Genomic DNA, 13,193 nt, shown 5'->3' with positions numbered 1-13,193 from the left:
TCTTCCATAATTTGTTTAGTTGTTTAATACCAAAAGGGTGGTGTATTTTTCGAAAATCCGCTAAACTCCACTTCTGACCTACGCCAAATCCGCTATACATACACATCCGACCTATTAGCACATGATTTTATAGTTGCTATTTGGACTAGTGGCCGCAGCGTCAAGGCCCCTAGTCTGTCCTAGCCGCAGCGCTCGGCCCAGACATTGTCTTAACCTAATCTAACCCCTAAATAATACAGAAATAAACAGCTGGCATAGGTTCGATATTGCCAAAGGTCGGAAAGTTAGTAGGTCAGAAGTTCAGTAGGGGGATATTGCGTATAGACGATGTAACATTACCAGTAAAGACAATACTAAAAATATTATATAGGAGTCATTATTATAGTAAAATTAACTACAAAGTAAAATATTTTTGAGCAAAAGATTTTTTAAATGAAATAAACTGCAAACATCCTTTAATATCTAATATAGTGTATGGAAGACGACATTCAAAACTATTTACCAACTGTCATGTTTCGTGGGACACCCTGTATATATCTCTTATATAAATGCTTAAAAAGGCAGACTACATTTGGAAATGGCAGGACAAGGCCATTTAGTAATTATCGTTTCATTGATTAAAATTAGATTGTAAAGTCGAGTGTTTAATTGTAAATTGATTCCGATTTATTATGACCATGTACCAAACTTACTGCATATAAAGTACTGGGTGGCCGTTAACTGAGGCTCGTCTTTCATCATTAAAATGGTTTACGGCATTTATTTGTCAAGCTTATTTTACCAATATGATTTTGAACACAATAATTACAAAAATTCCCTGTTTTTTGCTTTTTCTAAAATGTTTAAAATCTAAGCTAAATTCATCATATCTCAGCTAACTTTGAAAGCGTTAAAATTGGATAGAACATATACATATTTTTGATCTACTGTCAAGTTACATGGGACACCCTGTAGTTCAATTATTTTATGAATTTGCTACCTTTTATTGATCAAGATATTAACTAAGCTTCATTTGTTACAAATTCATCTTAAAGGTCTCCGTCTTTATGTGTTGATTTGCACTACTTACCCCCCCCCCCCACTTCCTTTATGTTCATTGGTCAAGGGTCTGGATTACGGGGAAGTGTCCTTTAAAGAGCACGTCTCCACTTGGCTTACACAATGCAAATAATTATATTCTACCCGAGCGCTGAGGGGTAAATACCACTCCCTCGCTCAATCCTCTGATCAATCTTTAAAAACGAATTGTTATCATTTTTTAAAAACTTGTCGTTCCAGTTTTCACAAATTTTTAGTTTTGAATTTTTTATGCAAAGATATTTATGAAATGTCGTCGTTGAGCGTATCTTGAGAAGGCCGACAGACAGTCCTGTGCAGCTTTTCTAACTTGAAGGGTGTTTAATGTTATTCTATCATTTATGTTTAAGATCTAACAATCTTACCATTTTTTTGATAAACTTTTTAAAAAATCATTAATTATCTAATTTTTCATAAAAGAGATTATTTAATTAAATCAATTAAAAAGTTTACATTATTCTAATTTATTTGAAAACGAGGAAAACTATTATTCAAAGATGTTAGCGATGTTTTTGCTTAAAGGGACTGTACGCCTAATTTAAAGTGACACTCCATGATGACAATGTGCGATTCACAACGGTACCTGATCAAGTATGAGTTAGATATTAATATTAATCATTTTGAAATTGATTGCTTTCAACTGGCGTTTTTCTACAAAAGTTACTTGCGCGTTTCTACATCAGGAAAACAAATAGGAATTGTTGGAATCGAACACATTATTTATCAGAAAAAGGTTTTAACTTTGTAGAGATGTGCGCGTTTGGATTTTTTATTTCGTTCATTCTTCGTTCGTTTACGACCCACCCACATCGTTTTTGTCAACCGTTCAAAAAAATTATTTTTCAAGATCATTAAAAAATGGTTTAGTTTGTTTAAAAAATTAATTTTCCATCTATATTTCGTTCTTTGTCCCAAACATAGTCTTTGATGAAAACTGTTCGTTCAGTAAAATCGTTCATTCAGTAAAATCGCTCGTTTAATAAAACTTGTTCGTTCAGTAACAAAACGATCGTTTTTCAAAAGTTCGTTGGCAAAAAATCGTTAGTTCAGTTTTAAAAATTCAAAAAATTCTCAAAAATTTGTATAAATAACGTTCGTTTAGTAAAACACTATCTTTTTTTAAAATCTTTAGGAAAATTCTTCTATTTCGTAAAAATCAATTGAAAGTTCTTCCGAGTGATCTTAAATCGTTCGTATTTTTTAAGCTCGTTTTTCCGAAAACGATAGTTGTTCGTTCATTGTTCGTTTTTTTATGAACAACCCCAGCATCGTTTACGAAAAATTTCGTTCAATACCCATCTCTAGTTTTACTTGTATTGTTTTGAATCCAAATTGCCATCTTTGCACTGAAGCTTAAAGAATAAAGACTTGTATTCGCCGTTTTAAAGTTTCGTAGATTATAGATTTACAATAATAAGAAGCGTTGCCTAAGCTTGTCTTGTACTTTCAATGACAATATTTATTTTTAAAAACCGCGAGAGTATTGAGTTCATTGAGTATTCTGTCTCTCATTGACATCAAATACAAAAAATAGAACTTAATTGGGGAGGAAAAATGCGCATTACGTCTAGTTATTGACAAATAGTTTTAATTTTAAAAATATTTACAGTTAAAATAGAATATAATTGTAATCATCAATATCCTTTTTATATTTTATAATACAAAGTACAAAATAAACAATAAAAGTTTAAAGTAAAGCTAATTATAAAAAAGAATATTTATATTACAATGACAAAAGTGATGAAAAAAACTTATATAATGCAAAAAGCCAATGATTTTAGGGGTTAGCTAAAGTCACAAAGATTTAGAAATCATTCAGTATTCTAAATTTTCTAAATATTCTAAATATTCTAAATATTCTAAATATTCTAAATATTCTAAATATTCTAAATATTCTAAATATTCAAAATATTCAAAATATTCAAAATATTCTAAATATTCTAAATATTTTTTCTTTCCTTCTTTCTAAGACTATTTTTTAATTGTAATTTATAAGGGTATTAAAGTATAATAGTATTTGATTCAATATTTAAAGTCAATTATCAATGCAATAAAACACTGGTCTTAACAAAAATAACCAATGATAAAATAATATCTTTGTAGAGGGCTGGTATTATGCTGTCCACGAAACATACTACAATCATCAAAAAAAAAAAAAAAATCCACGTTCAAACTTAAAGGGATTGTAAAGGAAAAATGAAAAGTAAAGTATCCAGATCAGATAAACAATCAAACCCAACCTATAATAAATGAAAGGGGGGTATAGGATAAAACCTGAGAATTTCAGGTTTTGAACGATACCTATAAGATATCTATTATGTGTTCCTGTCTTGAGAAATTGACATAAAACTGTGACAAAATTATATCAAAACGGACATATGTCAGATTTTGTATAAAAGTTGTAGCATTAAGCAGATCATATTCAACACATACGTAACCAATCTGAAAACAACTATATCTCACAGCAACCTGAAAATCTGACATATGTCCTTTTTGGTATAATTTTGACACAGTTTTATGTCAATTTCTCGAGACAGGAACATAAGATATCTGATGTCATATAGGGATCATTCGAAACCTGAGATTTTCAGGTTTTATCCTATACCCCCTTTCATTTTTCCTTTACAGTCCCTTTAATGTGACGTTACTGAATTAATTACTGGGCCAAAGTTATACAATTTTGTATTTTGACGCTTTGTTTTTACATGAATTGAATGCCGCGAAGCTCGTAATTCTAAAAATTAAATCGTTAATTCTCACAGTTGTATTTGACTTATTGCGAATAAACGGTGGAATAACAATATATAAAGGTTAGATGTGTAAAATGTCAAATAATCCGGTCAAATCATTCTTAGCTTGCAATGGTTCTAAAAGGGATATTATAGTGCATTCAATCACATATAGGTCATAACTTTTAAATCTAGGATCCCAGAAAATGAAATTTCCTAAATCCGGTTAAAAATGAATTTTGCTCATTTATTCGATACCACCCGGAGACTTTACCACTAAATTAGAAAATTAAAATATGACAAAAAACGTCTTTGATTAATATAAAAGTGACCTAGTTGTGTTGATGTCTCAAAAATGAGAGTATTAAAGAGTTTTTCAAAAAAGGGAACGGTCCCTTAAATCCAGATTATTATTATATTTTCCTCGTTTTCAACAATAATAGGAACAGAAGTGTAATTTATTCGCTGAAGGCTAATCTAGCTCAGGAAAAGGGATACAAGGTGGGTCATAAAAAATTACCAGAAAAAGGTTTTTAAAGTAAATTTTTTTTTGCTTTTGACTAATTAGCAAAAAAAAGTTGTTTTCTTATTTTATTTACCTTAATTACCCCCCCCCCCCTCAAAGCGGGTTCGTGATTATAGGTCGCGGAAATACAGTGCATTAGCTTTTACCAGTACCATATAAATGTTTTTTCTTTTTTATAATCTTTTATTCTGTTTTTATATTTTTATATCATTAAAACAGACCTTGATTTTTTTAATTTGAAATTTAAAACATTCATTAACTTTTCTTCTTTGGAATCTTTATTTTAAAAAGAATCCTCTCTTCCTTTATTCTATTCTTTCCTCAGCCAATGTACCTTCTCCCTCCCTCCATCTAAAAACTTCATAGTATATAAACCTAAAAATATGTTAATTCTTGATTTAATGCAGATAATTTAACATTTTCATAGACAAACTAGATGTGGTTTGACAAAATGGTAATTCCATAGTCAAAATACTTATTACAGATATGTTAAATCTGCTCCTTCTGTTAGCAATATTTTGTCTTAGAAAATACTATCAAAGGAATTGAGTATTTGCCACAAACTCTGATTTTCAAATCCTATGAAACCTTATGATGTAAACCTTTTATAGTTCAAACTTAGAAGATTTGATCAAAAGAATTGAAATATCTAAGGTCTACGTCATTGGGTTGCAAAGATATAGTAATTAGAAAATCAGAGTTTGTGGTAAAGACTCAATTCCTTTGATATAGTATTTTGTGAGACAAAATATGGCTAACAAAAGGAGCAATGGTAGTTTAAAGTTATAGTATTTTCATTGAAACACTTTTAATGACAGACGTAGCAGAGACAGTTTATTATAATAGTATTTTCAGAGACAAAATATGCATAATCAAACGTTAAATAACAGAGCAGAGATAGTTCAGTAAAATGGTATTTCATAATTACATATTAATACATACTTATACATAATTACATATAAAATATTAATAACATAAAGGCCATGGTAGTTAGAAGACAAACTTTTTATAACAGACAGAGCAAGGTTTGTTTAAAAATTATGGTATTTTCATAGACAAACTTTGATTTTTTTTTACAGACAGAACAATTGTACTTAAATATTTTCATAGACAACTATTTATAACAGATAGAGCAGGGTTTTATTTAAAACTTTATTTCATAGAAGAAATATTCGATCTCGCCAGACGGAGCAAAACAGTGTAAGGTTTGATCCAGTAAAATATAATTTGACATGAGTCACACATATCCACAACATGTTGTTGATTTATACATAAACCATTCTTACACAGAGTACAAATTAAAAATTAAACAAAATCTTGAAAGTTTTTGGTGGTATATTCTTTATTCTAACCGCCTAAAATCTTTTCCTTTTTAAGTATACATTCTTTGAAGTTATTGCATTTTAATGGCTCCAATTATTTTGAGAAAACCGTAAAGATATATATATGATCATATTTTAGTTGTATCATAATTCTCAACTGCTTCTTCTTTAAAATATTTCGTCTTTGATTCTCTTTTTATTTGACATTGTATAAGCATGACCTGAGGCTCCCCCCCCCCCTTCAATACTTGAACGAAATATCAACAACTGGGTTAAATGCCATAACCTTTATTAAGGTGCACTGGTGCAGGTTGCACTGCAGTTGCATCTGCAATCCATGCATAGTGCAGAAACTGCAAGATATTTCATGCAGTTTACGCTGAGTCTTCGCAACATTGATACCATATACCATATATTCGTATGTTAGATGTGCTGGGGAAGGCACAATACACCATTTTTTCGTCCGCCTCACAAATGACTTCACAATTTAACACTATTTCTTCCGACCACATCATTTTTCGTCCGGGCGTTGCTTCTGTGTTTTAAATGTATTTTTTTTGTGCCTTATATACTTTTTCAAATATAGGCAACGTCATGTTATACAATATGATTTGATTTTGTTTAAAACTGTGTAAACATTTTTGGCATACTGAATAGTTTTAAAACCCAAATTAAATTATATGGAGGGCGTTACTAAAAAAACCACAACAGTGCAAATTTTTATTTATTTATCTAGATTAAAAATGTATCAACCTATACCAATCCAATGTACTAATCCATATTTTTACAGAAAACGAACTGACATGGAATAACAGCCACTAAAAAGTTTCTCGTTGTAACTTATTTCAGGGCTATAAATCATGTTTTTTTTTCTTTTCTTTGATTATCATTGAACAATTTCTTTGTGTAACCATATCCTTAAGAATACTCAGTAAGTTTTCAAAGCCAAAAATTTGCCATTTTTGTGGTTGTAAGACCGTAATTCAGCAAGGAGGTGAACATCTCTTTTTCAGCATTTAAAGGGACTGTAAAGGAAAAATGAAGGGGGTATAGGCTGAAACCTGAGATTCTCAGACGTTAAACGATATTTATAAAACATCTATCTGATTGTCCTGTCTCGAAAAATTGATATATAACTGTGTCAAATTTATACAAAATTTCATATATATTTTGTATAAAAGTTGTAGTATTAAACAGATCATATTCAACAAATACGCAACCAATCTGAAAACGACGATATGGCCATATCTTATAGGTATCGTTCAACTCCTGAGATTCATTCTAAACCCCCCTTTCATTTTTTCTTTACAGTCCCTTTAAGGAGATTTTAGCTCCTTAGAATAAAGCGCCCTCATCCTAGGGCACTTTTTCGATTTGAGTTTGTTCATTTGTATTTTTTGTGCCCATTACTTTAGCTATAGGCTTGAATCTAGATGATCTAAATGAATGCCACAATTTAATTGAAAATACATATTCACATCCTTCATACTTATACGATGTTATTGATCATTAAATTCTTCTTCACCTAACCAATCTGTTTTCAGTTTAGAACTGTGAATCACTTTTTTTATAGGCATTAGAAAGCACACCGGACTAACCAGAGTGAGCAGCATTCGGTTTCTTCCATTTGAAATCAAACATGTTTTGGTCTTTAATTCAATAATCATTTACTTTACGGATTTGTTTATTTTTTACATTTTTTATTCAAAATGCATATGCCAACAAAAAAGTATTTTAGAAAAAAGGCTAACCAATTATGTTTGATGGGTCAAATTGTGATCGAAAGTCACAGCTTTCTGGAATCTTGACAGAACCGTTAAATCCACGTGAAAGGTTGAGTTGTGAGGCAATGAGACTCAATTCCTTTCTTTAAAATCCCGAATAATGAGTTCAATCGGTTTTTAAAAGTTCGACTAAATTATAAACTCAACTTTAATTAGTTAAAGGTTACTGTTGTCAATCAGACACAGCACTCTTCAAATGAAGGGTGAGTTAAAAATCCCTCTATACCGAATATTTTGAAAAAAAATCATTATATTAAAGGGAGTGTTCGCGAAAAATAAAAGGGGGTATAGGCTTAATGCGATAAAAAAGCGCTTTTGATCGCTACTAATCTTACTTATATCTGTAGCGTCAATAAGGAGAAAATTGTTAAAAACGACTAATACCGAAGAACGTAGTGTCTATACAAATTCAGAAAGATGCAACATACGACTGAGACCGTAAAAATATCTATTTAATTTCAAACAAATCATTCAGATATTACAACCTACAGTCATCGATTATCTTTCGCCACATTTGTATATAGTTGATTTTTCGTAATATGTTTTGAGATTTTATTTTTTAAAATAATATTTAGCTTACAACTTGTTTTCGAACATTCCTGGAAAATATTAAAATGTCGTCTTCATTACCAAAAATCCTCGAAACAGGAATAAGTGTTTTTATAAGTAACTATTAGATCATATCAATTTAAACATATTACGAAAAATCAACTACATTCAAATGTGACGAAAGATAATCGATGACTATAGGTTATGATATCTGAATGATTTGTTTGAAATAAAATTGATTTTTTTATGGTCTAAGTCGTATGTTGCATCCTTCTGAATTTGTATGGACACTACGTTCTTCGGTATTAGTCGTTTTTAACAATTTTCTCCTTATAGACGCAACAGATAGAAGTAAGATTAGTAGCGTTCAAAAGCGCTTTTTTATCGCATTAAGCCTATACCCCCTTTCATTTTTCGCGAACACTCCCTTTAAAGATTGATGAAGTTGGATTATATCTCTAAGTACGAAAACGAAACTTATTAAATTATTTTTAGAGGATTAATTTAAAAATCCTTTATAATTAAATTCTGTCTCTTGGATTCGGTTAGAAATGATATTAGAAAATTCTCAAAAGAACATTTGCAAATGCATTTTAAAATTTGAACATTCCGCAAAACTTGGATAGAACTACGAATTTTATTTCTTTATTCATCCATTATTTTGGAGTTTTGAAGAATAAAATGCATCAAGGATAATCCATATTTATCCCAAATTCTCAGATTTATTTCTTTTCTTTAACTTTTAGGGTTTCACTTTTGACAGAAAGGCCGGGTCTCGGTATGTAATGTGTACACTGCATATAATAATATTTTTAACTTTTAGGCTTAATTAGTAGTAGATCTTACGTGCGCGAAATTACGAGCCCTTTAATTCGGCGCTATTCCGCGCAATTCTGTGTAACGGAATTCCGATTAGAAACCCTATTTAACATTTGATATACAAACTTACCTTGTCAATCAATCCTAATGAAAAGTATAATTAAAACATATAATAAGAAAACTTTTATTGGTGTTTTTATTTTAGGCTACCCCAAAAAAATACATATAAAACAGTGAGGAACAAAATTAATTAATTGTGGCAAATGTTCGGTAGAAATGACTAAATTTGAATTTTTAGATAATAATGAATATGGTTGTGATAAGCGGTTTCATATTTCTAGGTACAGTATTTAGTCAACATTTTCTCAGTTTTCCGGACAAGAACTTGTTTGATAGTTAAACAAAGAAATTATTGTCGATTGTCAACACTAGTATTTTTTTTTTTAAATAAAAAAAAACGTTTGATATTATTTTTAATGGGTATTCTTCTTCATTACTTGCCGTNGTTTTCAAAAGTGAGTATTTCCGTTAGTTAACGAGCCAAAGTACAGTTCTGAGCTCTAGAATTATTTCGCGAATTATTTTGCACATCAAGCAACATACCTTTAAAGCATAAAAGTATCAGAGGGTGTTTTTTTTGTTAATTTTGTATTTGTCTCAAACTCAACTTTTTTTCTTTTTTTTCTTTGCAACCTGATTTTGTAAATCTTTAATATTTTAAAAGTTGACAATTTAATCAAGCAGAATTTATAGTTTGAAAAAACTAGGTTGCAAAGATATAAGAGTTAGTTAATATTGGAAATTAGTAATTGGTTCTTTTATTTATCTACAGTGATAACCAACAAACTCTGGAATAGAAAGTAGACTTTAAGGCTCAATTTATGACTTTAAATGGTCCAATGAACATGATGCTATTGTGCTATTGTGCAGTGTTAACAGACCCATTTCACTAGATAAGTAATTTAATAATTTACTAGTTAAATTATATGCTTTGTAACAACATCAATTTCACTTCAGTATTACTTTAATATGTCGTCTTCATAATCTACAGTTTTTTTTGTTATTTCCGTATTAAATTTCATGATAGCGTAAAGGTCATGTAACCTGCTAAAGATTTAGCAGTTTATGACATTTTTATTGCATTTTGAGTTGTTATGCAACAAACTGCTTTATAAGTTGCAGAATGATGTTTGTCAGTATTTCTTAGACCAGAAAACTCTGGAATAGGAAGATGACTTTTAGAATAAAATTTTTACTTAAAAAAGTCTAGCTGAGCATGAGACACGGCAATTGTGCAGTGTAACCAGACCCATTTCACTGAACAATGGATTTAGTAAGTCTTCCTAATCCGATTTTTTCTAGTTATCACTGAATTTAACTGAACTTTCAGCACAAAGTGAAAAGGATATTATGCAAAAATCCTTACGAGGGGGAGGGCAAGCAAAAATGACAGCTACGGAGGGGAAGGGGACAGCTTGTAATTTTTACGCCTTTTTGTCTGAAAAATTAAGCTGTGGAGGATTTTATCCGGCACCATACCTATAGAATTGTTTATTGCATGGTTGCTCCATCGACAGAGAAGTTTTGACACGTTACGGCAGGTTTCAAATGAAATAAAAAATATGTAGATATGCTCTGTTCAACTTATCATTCATTAATGAGAATAGATTAACCATTATTTAAATTAAAGATCGAATTATTAAGGGCTGGAGCAGGATGTTTTATTTCAATTAGTTCAGCGACATGTTTCATTTTATAAGTTTACAATTTAAAATTCAAATAAATTCATCAGAGCTGAAAACTTTGGAATTTTGGATATCGAGATCAATGCTTGATCTTCTCTTTTGGTTAATTTCAAGATTAATTCAATCCTAAGTTTGTACCAACAAAAATTTACATAAATATATAACTCTATCTGTGAAGTTGGATTTCAAACAGCCAGTCAGAGAAGCCGGAAAGTTTTAATTTTTTTTCGAGCCATTTAATGAGTGAACTTTGATTGGTCGAATACTGGCAGCAAGAGAAAAAGATTAAATAAAGCGTGGATTAAGAAGTGAACTTTGATTGGTCGAATACTGGCAGCAAGAGAAAAAGATTAAATAAAGCGTGGATTAAGAAGTGAACTTTGATTGGTCGAATACTGGCAGCAAGAGAAAAAGATTAAATAAAGCGTGGATTAAGAAGTGAATTAAAAGAGTCCACATTGGATATTTCGTTAATTTTAAAGTTTTCAGCTCGGAAGCTTTATTTGCAAAATATAATTGCGGATATTTTTATTCACTGACATAACTTTTCGGTTGCTGAAGTAATCAAATTTAAGTTATACCAAGAAAATCTTTTTTGTTTGTTTATTTTCTGGGGTTTTTAACAATTTTTTTTTTACATTTTTTATCGATTTTGATGGTTATTATTGTTAGAACTGACGAGGGTTAACCCAGACCGAAATATATTTTCAATAAATGAGGAACTAACATCTATTTTTTTACTCTACAGAGGTTTGGTCCATCAACATCACCAAATTGTAAAATTTTTATTTAGTTTTGTTAACTATGAAAATAAAAACAAAGGGATTATTTTGAAAATTCTCGTTTTGAAGAGGATGAAAATAAGTTATGATAGTTTTTAAGAAAAAAAAACGAAACAGTCGTTTTCAAAATGGTCAATCCGGAAAACGATACTTTTTAAAACAATCATTTTCAAAATTCGAAAAGCAAGCGTTTTGGAATGACAAGAATAGTCTTGAAATTGATCGTTTTTTTGATTGATTTTTTTTATAAAAACGATAATTTTGGAATGAAAACTATCGTTTTGGAATGAAAATAATATTTATAGAATGAAAACGATAGTTTTGAAAAAGTTTGTTTTCCATGCCCATTCCTATATACTCTTCTTTTTTTTTCTCTTGCGCGCCAGAAGGCCATCGTTTTTGTGTACAAACAAAAATGTTTAAAACGTAAGAAATTTTGTTAACGATGTTCAGAGAAATAAAAAATATCGGTTTTTAAAACTTTTTCAAATCTTTTACCATTGTTCGCATTTTTTAGATAATTCAGACCGAACGATGATCTGGTGCTGTCTTGAAAAGAAATGAATATTAACATTTCTTTATTTGCAAATATGAATTATATAAATTAGCTAAAACCTATCTATATTCATATTTATATTGAAAAAATCAAACATTTTCTTAGCTTCAACTTTTTTCAGGCCTTATGAGTTGTGGAGAAAGTCAGCTGATCGGAGCTCGTGGAATCATCACACTCCCAACCGGTTTTCAATACAGGTTTACCGCCATTTTAAGAACCTTAAACAAAATTTTTTTACATAAAGTTACCACACAAAAAAAACACATAAAGGGGTTGAAATCGTAATATTAAATGACCCATCCATGCAAAGATGACAATGCCCGATTCACAACGGTACCCTTGAAACCTTTATCTGATAAATAATGGGGATGATATGTCGTTTTCTAAGGTTTAAAGTTTGATCTGATCATGTTGTTTATGCATTCCTGCAGTAGAAATGCGCAGAAATGTTGAGGAACTACACAATTGAAAATAAAATAAAAATTGATATATAATTTATTCTTTTTCAGATAAAGGTTTTAAGGCCACCGTTGTGAATCGGACATTGCCATCTTTGCATTGAGGGTTACTTAAAATTAAGTTTATTTTAATGTGCAATAGATTTTTAAATTCCCAGTGGAAACTCTAGTAAAAATGCAAATGTAAGGATTACATTTAAAAATATAAATATTTAAATAAAGAGATTATCCACCTTACAATTGTTGTAGAATTACTTCAAATATAAAGAAGATTTACCAGCGAAATTAAATATATTTAATAAAGCTCTCATATATATGTACAATATTCGGGGTGAAAGTATGGGGTAACTTTTTTAATAAAAAGACTCAAATCAACCTCAACTGCTCCAGTTTTCTTTGATACGTTTAACAGAAGATTTTAAAATTTATTTTCTAAAACATTCTTGGAAAGAAAGTTTCAGAGTATCAACAATTTTATTTTAGCCTTGAAGGAAACTATTTTTGAAATATCTAAAAACCAATGAACGGTATTCAGCGGTTCAAGACACATATTTTGAAACCCATATCATACATGTTTTGAAACCCATATCATACATTTCAATTGAATTAATTAGATATCCATTGTTTTGTTTTTGAAAACTTATTATTTTTATTTGTGGTTTATAATTAATGGAGAAACTATCAAAATGAAACCACATTACTGATCAAATTAAGGTTTAAAAAGTATCGTTGTGTATCGAGTACGCCCCTTTTTTAAATGTAGGCTCACTTTATAGTTACGATGCTAGTTTCTTTAGTGAGTCAATACTGAAGGTTTAGATTTGTTACTTTTTATATTCCTGATAA

The sequence above is a fragment of the Eurytemora carolleeae genome, unplaced genomic scaffold (genome assembly GCF_000591075.1).
Source record: "Eurytemora carolleeae unplaced genomic scaffold, Eaff_2.0 scaffold230, whole genome shotgun sequence".
NCBI lineage: Eukaryota > Metazoa > Arthropoda > Copepoda > Calanoida > Temoridae > Eurytemora > Eurytemora carolleeae.
This window is presented reverse-complemented; position numbering follows the sequence as displayed.